The sequence below is a fragment of the Mytilus trossulus genome, chromosome 5 (assembly GCF_036588685.1).
Source record: "Mytilus trossulus isolate FHL-02 chromosome 5, PNRI_Mtr1.1.1.hap1, whole genome shotgun sequence".
Lineage (NCBI taxonomy): Eukaryota > Metazoa > Mollusca > Bivalvia > Mytilida > Mytilidae > Mytilus > Mytilus trossulus.
In genome coordinates, this window is record NC_086377.1 from 38,812,293 (window position 1) to 38,818,475 (window position 6,183).

Below are 6,183 nucleotides of genomic sequence, written 5' to 3' on the forward strand. Positions count from 1 at the left end.
GGAAAAATGCGACAAAAAATATTCATGAGACGGACGGACTGACTGACGGAAGGACAGACAGAGGTAAATCAGTATACCCCATCCCCTTTTTTTTAAGCGGGGGTATAATTAATAGAAACAACGCTGTCGCCTTTCTTGTTCTCGTAGAATCATATGATTAAGCTCCATGTTTTGTGAACGTCTTTTTTAACTCGTATTAGACTGATCAGTGCATATCGCGCATTGCACTTTAAATGTATTTTAGCGCGAAAATTAACTTTCATTTAGCTAGAATTATTGTTGTCGTAGTTCCATCTTGTCGCCTTCGTACTTTTATTCGATGGCAACACGACGGGATTACGAGGTCTTCACGAAGTCGTGTTGCCATCGTTAGACCTTCGGGTAGCTTCGTGATTCATTCATGTAGACATCGTAATGTCAAAACTGCCCGATGGAACACGAATGCAATACGATGTTCAAAGATGCATTCCCGGTGACATTACGATGGTGAGGATGGTGATACGAACTCAATACGAACCCTCAATATCGGACGCACCTTCGGGGATTTTTTAACATGTTAAAAAATTTAGAACCCTTCCCGAAGTTGTCCCCGAAGACTAGAAAAAGTGGCCGATGGTTAAAGATGGCACTACGAATAGCCCGATCTGGATACGATCAGTCCCGATTTTGTCAATTTCCATAATCGTGTTGCCACCGGCGTAAAAATCAGGACAGTGTGACGCGGGCATAATCAAAAGCCACACATGATGGAGATAGTACAGTATAATTCCGATCAGAACCTGACCATGTGCTAATTATATAATTTTTAATCTTGACATATAAAAACATTGGAAAGAAAAATACTTACTATTTGAAGCATCTGTATGTTGTGGCATAACTTGATCGTACATGCATATTAAAGCTAGAAATCTAGAACTTACACAATGTGCTGACACACATCAAACGTTTTCCTCAAAATGTATTACATAAAGTTACTATTCTGATTTCATTTGGCTTCGGACGCAATAAATTATAAAACGTGTTGTTTTCCATTTTTTATATCCAAATAGTAAAAGTTTACATTTTTTCAGTTTTCAGCTGACTGATCTTCCGGATGAACCTTTAATTCATATTCTTTCGTATATTGAATTAGAAGACCTCCTATGCTACGTCAATAGGACGTGCAAAAGGCTTTATAATATCATTAAAAATATACCCAGTCTATGGAGGATTCTCAACTTCTTTAGTCCTATTTATGTAGAGGAAAAAGACCTTGAGTAAATTTTTCGCTTTTCTCAACAGTTTAGAGAATTTGAGTTTGCATATGCAACTTACTATGGTGATTTAGCCAGCCTTGACTACAATTTTGCTGTAGGACTAAGTAGATCTACCAACTAAGAGAATTGAACTTAAGTCAAGGAAAGAGGGACAAAAGATACCATAGGGACAGTCAAACTCGTAAATTTAAAACAAACTGACAACGCCATGGCTAAAAATGAAAAAGAAAAACAATAGTACACATGACACAACATAGAAAACTAATAGAATGTCTGACACAGATTGTCCAAAAGAAACCTGATCTCACAGTCCTAGAGATATATGGAATAGGGCTGACAGAAGAAGATTTTAAAAGCATTGTTGAACCCTGCTATAGAACCTTGAATCATATATATTTAAGTTTAGCATACAGAAGTTGGATATAATATAAATCAGTGGCGGATCCAGAAATATATATATAGTTTTTATGCAAGTTGGCTTCTTTATCTGCAGTATTGTTCACTGAATCAGGATAGGCGGATCTAACCCAATTTATATTGACAAATTTGGTTGATATATATTGTCTCCTTAATTCTATATTTTGCATATTTATAAATCTGGATTGCAGATCTTTGATGATTTTTTTTTAACTATGACGATTTGAAGCTGTGACAAAAGAAACAGCTAGGTATGAACCGTAAGCTGCAGTCAGCAATTTTACCATAAATCGTATGTCCATAATATTTGGAATGCAGTTGTCAGAAGCTGGATAAAACTTGGTAGTTAGGGTGCTCGCACCCCTCTCATTAAGCTTCATTTAGGGTCGGTCAAGATTTTTGCAGGTTTCACTCATAAATTCGTCTAGCTTTTGGACCCCTCCACAAACCACTTTTACAAATTCTAGATATGCATCGGGTTGTATTAACTGAAGCACATCTTAAAAGTCATGGAGTTTTTTTTAGACCAGCCCATGTTCAGGATTTATTGACTAGAGACCTTTTGCATGCAGGGACACAATTTATGAGTCATTTTTCAGTAGATGCATTTGGTCTCTGGTTGAGAGTTGTCTTTTTCAATCATTAGCAATCTTACCACATATTTTCATTTTTATAAGGGTGACATTTCTGTGTGTCAACTGTTTGTTCTTAAATGTTAAGCTGTTACACCGTCACAAGTTACAGGAGAATTTGCATGTACAGTATGTGTAAGCCCACCACATTCTCATTCTGTATGACCTTGTTCTAATATAGTAGTTTGAAACTCTGTTTGCTTTTGGTCATATTGAGTTTTATTTGTTTGACACTTGCATTTTTATGCCCCACCTACGATAGTTGAGGGGCATTATGTTTTCTGGTCCGTGCGTCCGTTCGTCTGTCCCGCTTCAGGTTAAAGTTTTTGGTCAAGGTAGTTTTTGATGAAGTTGAAGTCCAATCAACTTCAAAATTAGTACACATGTTCCCTATGATATGATCTTTCTAATTTTAATGCCAAATTAGAGTTTTTATCCCAATGTCATGGTCCACTGAACATAGAAAATGATAGAACGAGTGGGGCATTTGTGTACTGAGGACACATTCTTGTTAGATGTGTTGGGATCCTGATTATACACCAACAAACAACACTACCTTTAAAGACACCATAATAATCAATGTGACAGGGATATCTACATCAATACGGTATTATTTGCATATCCTATAGCAAAGAGTCTAGGACCATGTATCTTAAGTCAAACAAAAAAACAACAAGAACTGTCAGCACTAGATACATAGACCAATATCTCAGGACCAACTAATTGAATAAGATTACAAAAGATTTCAAATAACTTGGAAACAGGGTTAAATAAATATAGGTCTAATTGGAGCTTGGTAATATATAGGTATATAGGTACTAAAAAAATTGAATAGAAAAAGAAAAATTAAGTGTCTAGTACTCTTTATTTACACTTTTATCTCTCAGTCAAACAATGAATATTTTTGTTGTTGTGGTAATAGTGGAACATCTTTCTAAAACACACTGTTTTTTTTTTTATTTCACCCTTAAGAACAAATTCTGCTTCAAATTAATCAATATGTAGATCACAATTATAACCTTCATCTTCACCAGTTCTGCATTCTAACCTGAAATTATAATGTTATACATGAAGCAAAAAGCAAATCTATTTTAAAGAAAAAAATAACAATATGCAATTTAAAAGTACAATTTAAATGTGAACTATATATAAATGTCTAAAGACAATAACACTTCTCATTTTATTGCAGATATAAAAAAAAGTTTAAAACAAAACCCTTACATTTTTCTAAGCTTTATCAAATTATCCTAAATATATAAATTTTACAAAATCATTTCAATCTAAAAAAATTAATTGAAATAATCGATGATGTTCTTAAAAAGTGGCAGGGTGTCCTGTCGCCTTTGACCCAAATTTGAGTATAACTTTAATATCTCACCTTCTTTCTTTCATTTTGTACATGTAGTTTATGAAAAGTAATTTGTTACATCACAACAACATGTACAAGTTATCAAAGTATCAAAGAACTACAGCAGTGTTTTCATAGTCTGTAGGACAAATTTGGAAAACCAGCTAGGATGTTGTGTCTAGTATTTCCACTAACTGAAATTATACGAAGACAAAATATGAATATGGACATGACAATAAAATACTGGATCAATCAAAGAATAAATAAATATCATAGTGTAGGGTAGCTAAAGGACCCATACTTGAGTGAAATAACTTAACCAATCTGACATGGATATATATTGTTTTGCAACATGATGAATACAGATATAGGTGAAAATGTAACCTTTTCCTATATTGTTTGGGTTTCCTGTCAATATTAATGCTCTGCAATAAAAAAAGTGGAATACCAATGTGTAAAAAGAGATTGAAAAAATAGCTTGTTACACCAAGAAGGATGAGAGACAAAGAAATTATTGTAACTTTAATGATGTAACCATATATTTCTGATAGCTTTCCAGACCTATCCACATATATTTTTCAAGCTTGAAAAGATGACCTTCATGCATTCCAGCTACATATTTCACCTTCTGTATAGGTAGTCCCCCCCTTTTGAGAGTAATTGTTCTAAATTGTGACCTCCCTAGTCCAATGAAATGAAACTGAACAAAATCTGATACTTTTTTGAATTCAAATTATTATACATATAATATAAATGTGTGTGTATAAAAAATATATACAGATAAATAAGAAGAAAAGGATGGCATATGATTATTGTCAATTAGACAACTCTCTGTCAACTTGAGTACATGTAACAATTAATTAATGTATTGAATTGAGCAATTAAAGTTTAAATTACAGATATATTGAAATATTCATACCATACAATGCCTACACGTTTTCAATGATACATCATGTGTGTTAAAGTACACAAACAACCGGTTATAGTCGCTCATTTGCATAACAATGAAGCGGCATAACATGTGCGTCAAAATGCATAATTTGCATCCGATTTGCAATGTTGTTGCCATATAAACATTCAAAAACATATTAAACTTTTATCGGACCTTTAATTTAAAGAAATTTCTTATCCAAAAACGAACAATTGTCAAAAATTCATAAAACTAAGACTTGGTTTTATCAGACATGTGTTTTCGCAACATTCTTGGCAATCCTGAACTTTTTCTCAATAACCATAATAATTTTGTTTATAAAAATATGATAACTTCAAAATTTTTAACTCACAGTACAATATGCACAAATCCAATACAAAATTGGTTTGCTAGATTTTCTTTATTCAACATTTCAAATTGACGACCTACCTCTCTGAGTATGTCCAGTTTTTTCCAATATGGCGACTTTCCGGAAGTTAGGAAGGCCTGGTAAAATTTGGGGTGTAAATACGGCCATTTTAGCCAAAAGGTTATGATGAACCTTAATAAAGAGATTTTTGTTTTAAAATTTGAAACATAGATTACTCACTTGCTTTTCTATGATGTGCTAGTGTTTATTTTTTACAAAAAGTTCTAACCAACCTGTAAAATCTAAAATACCTCGTGCTGAGTTACTAAAGTCGAGCGCACCCTAAAAGGTGTACTTGATTTTGGCCATATTATATTTGTTTGAACCAATAACTACATTTATAAACTTGTTTTAATGAAATAAATGCTAGCACTGCATGCAATAATCCTATATCTATTAGTCAAATTGCCAAACATGAGAGTACCAGGATAAAGGCTGTGGATTTTCTATAAAAATCTTGATTTATTTGTCACAAAGTCCTTTTTTTCTATTAAATGCAACGGAACAGTAAAAAATAATGCTTTGCATCTGCTTTCCCCTTTGAATATGTACAAAATGGCATATCTCTATTATTCATTATATCTGTAGTTTTGATACAATTGAAGTTTGAAAAGTTCTTACAAAAATGTCTACAGAAGGGTACTTAAACCTTAACAGTTACAGATAAGTAGCTATCTTTGCCGCAGTCACTTATAAGAAATCGTTAACATTATGATAACGACCAACATAGTGAAGAATAAAGTAAAGTTGCTTTCGACAGCTGAATAATTTTATTGAACTTTATCCTTGCCGTAATCGTAATTTGCTGATTGATGCACTGAGACAGTATCTGAAAGGTCTTATTAGTTCGTCTGTAACAGGTTTCGCCAGTTCGTTTGTCAATGGTGTAGCATTTGGTTGAAAAATGATGTCCTGTAATATATCTGCTGTGTTTTCTGAAAATGAAAACTCAGATCTCATTAGTAATAACTTCCCATACAATCATAAAATTATCAAGTGGTCAAGACTATTTGTAAGTATTCAATCACTCATCAGCTATTTAACACTGTCTGAAAAAAATTATGTGTCGCTGCAATTAATTCAATAGAATAGAATAGAATAGAATATGTTTATTTCCCAAATTACGGGGCCCATAAAGGGCATAAAATCAGATACAATTGATTTACATAATTAGTAACAACAGCAATAAT

At 33.0% G+C, this 6,183-nt stretch overlaps 1 long non-coding RNA gene across 2 annotated transcripts; it reads right to left on the minus strand.

Annotated features, from left to right (window-relative positions):
* Positions 1-3,151: 3,151 nt before the first annotated feature.
* Positions 3,152-5,072, minus strand: LOC134719630 (uncharacterized). 2 transcript variants are annotated; one of them, XR_010107637.1, is made up of 3 exons: positions 5,014-5,072; positions 3,684-3,847; positions 3,152-3,353 (listed from the first exon to the last, which is right to left on the minus strand). It is a non-coding gene; the product is annotated as an uncharacterized LOC134719630 (long non-coding RNA). The 2 variants fall into 2 exon arrangements; XR_010107638.1 differs by lacking the exon at positions 5,014-5,072 and adding an exon at positions 4,573-4,805.
* Between the last annotated feature and the right edge of the window lie 1,111 nt (positions 5,073-6,183).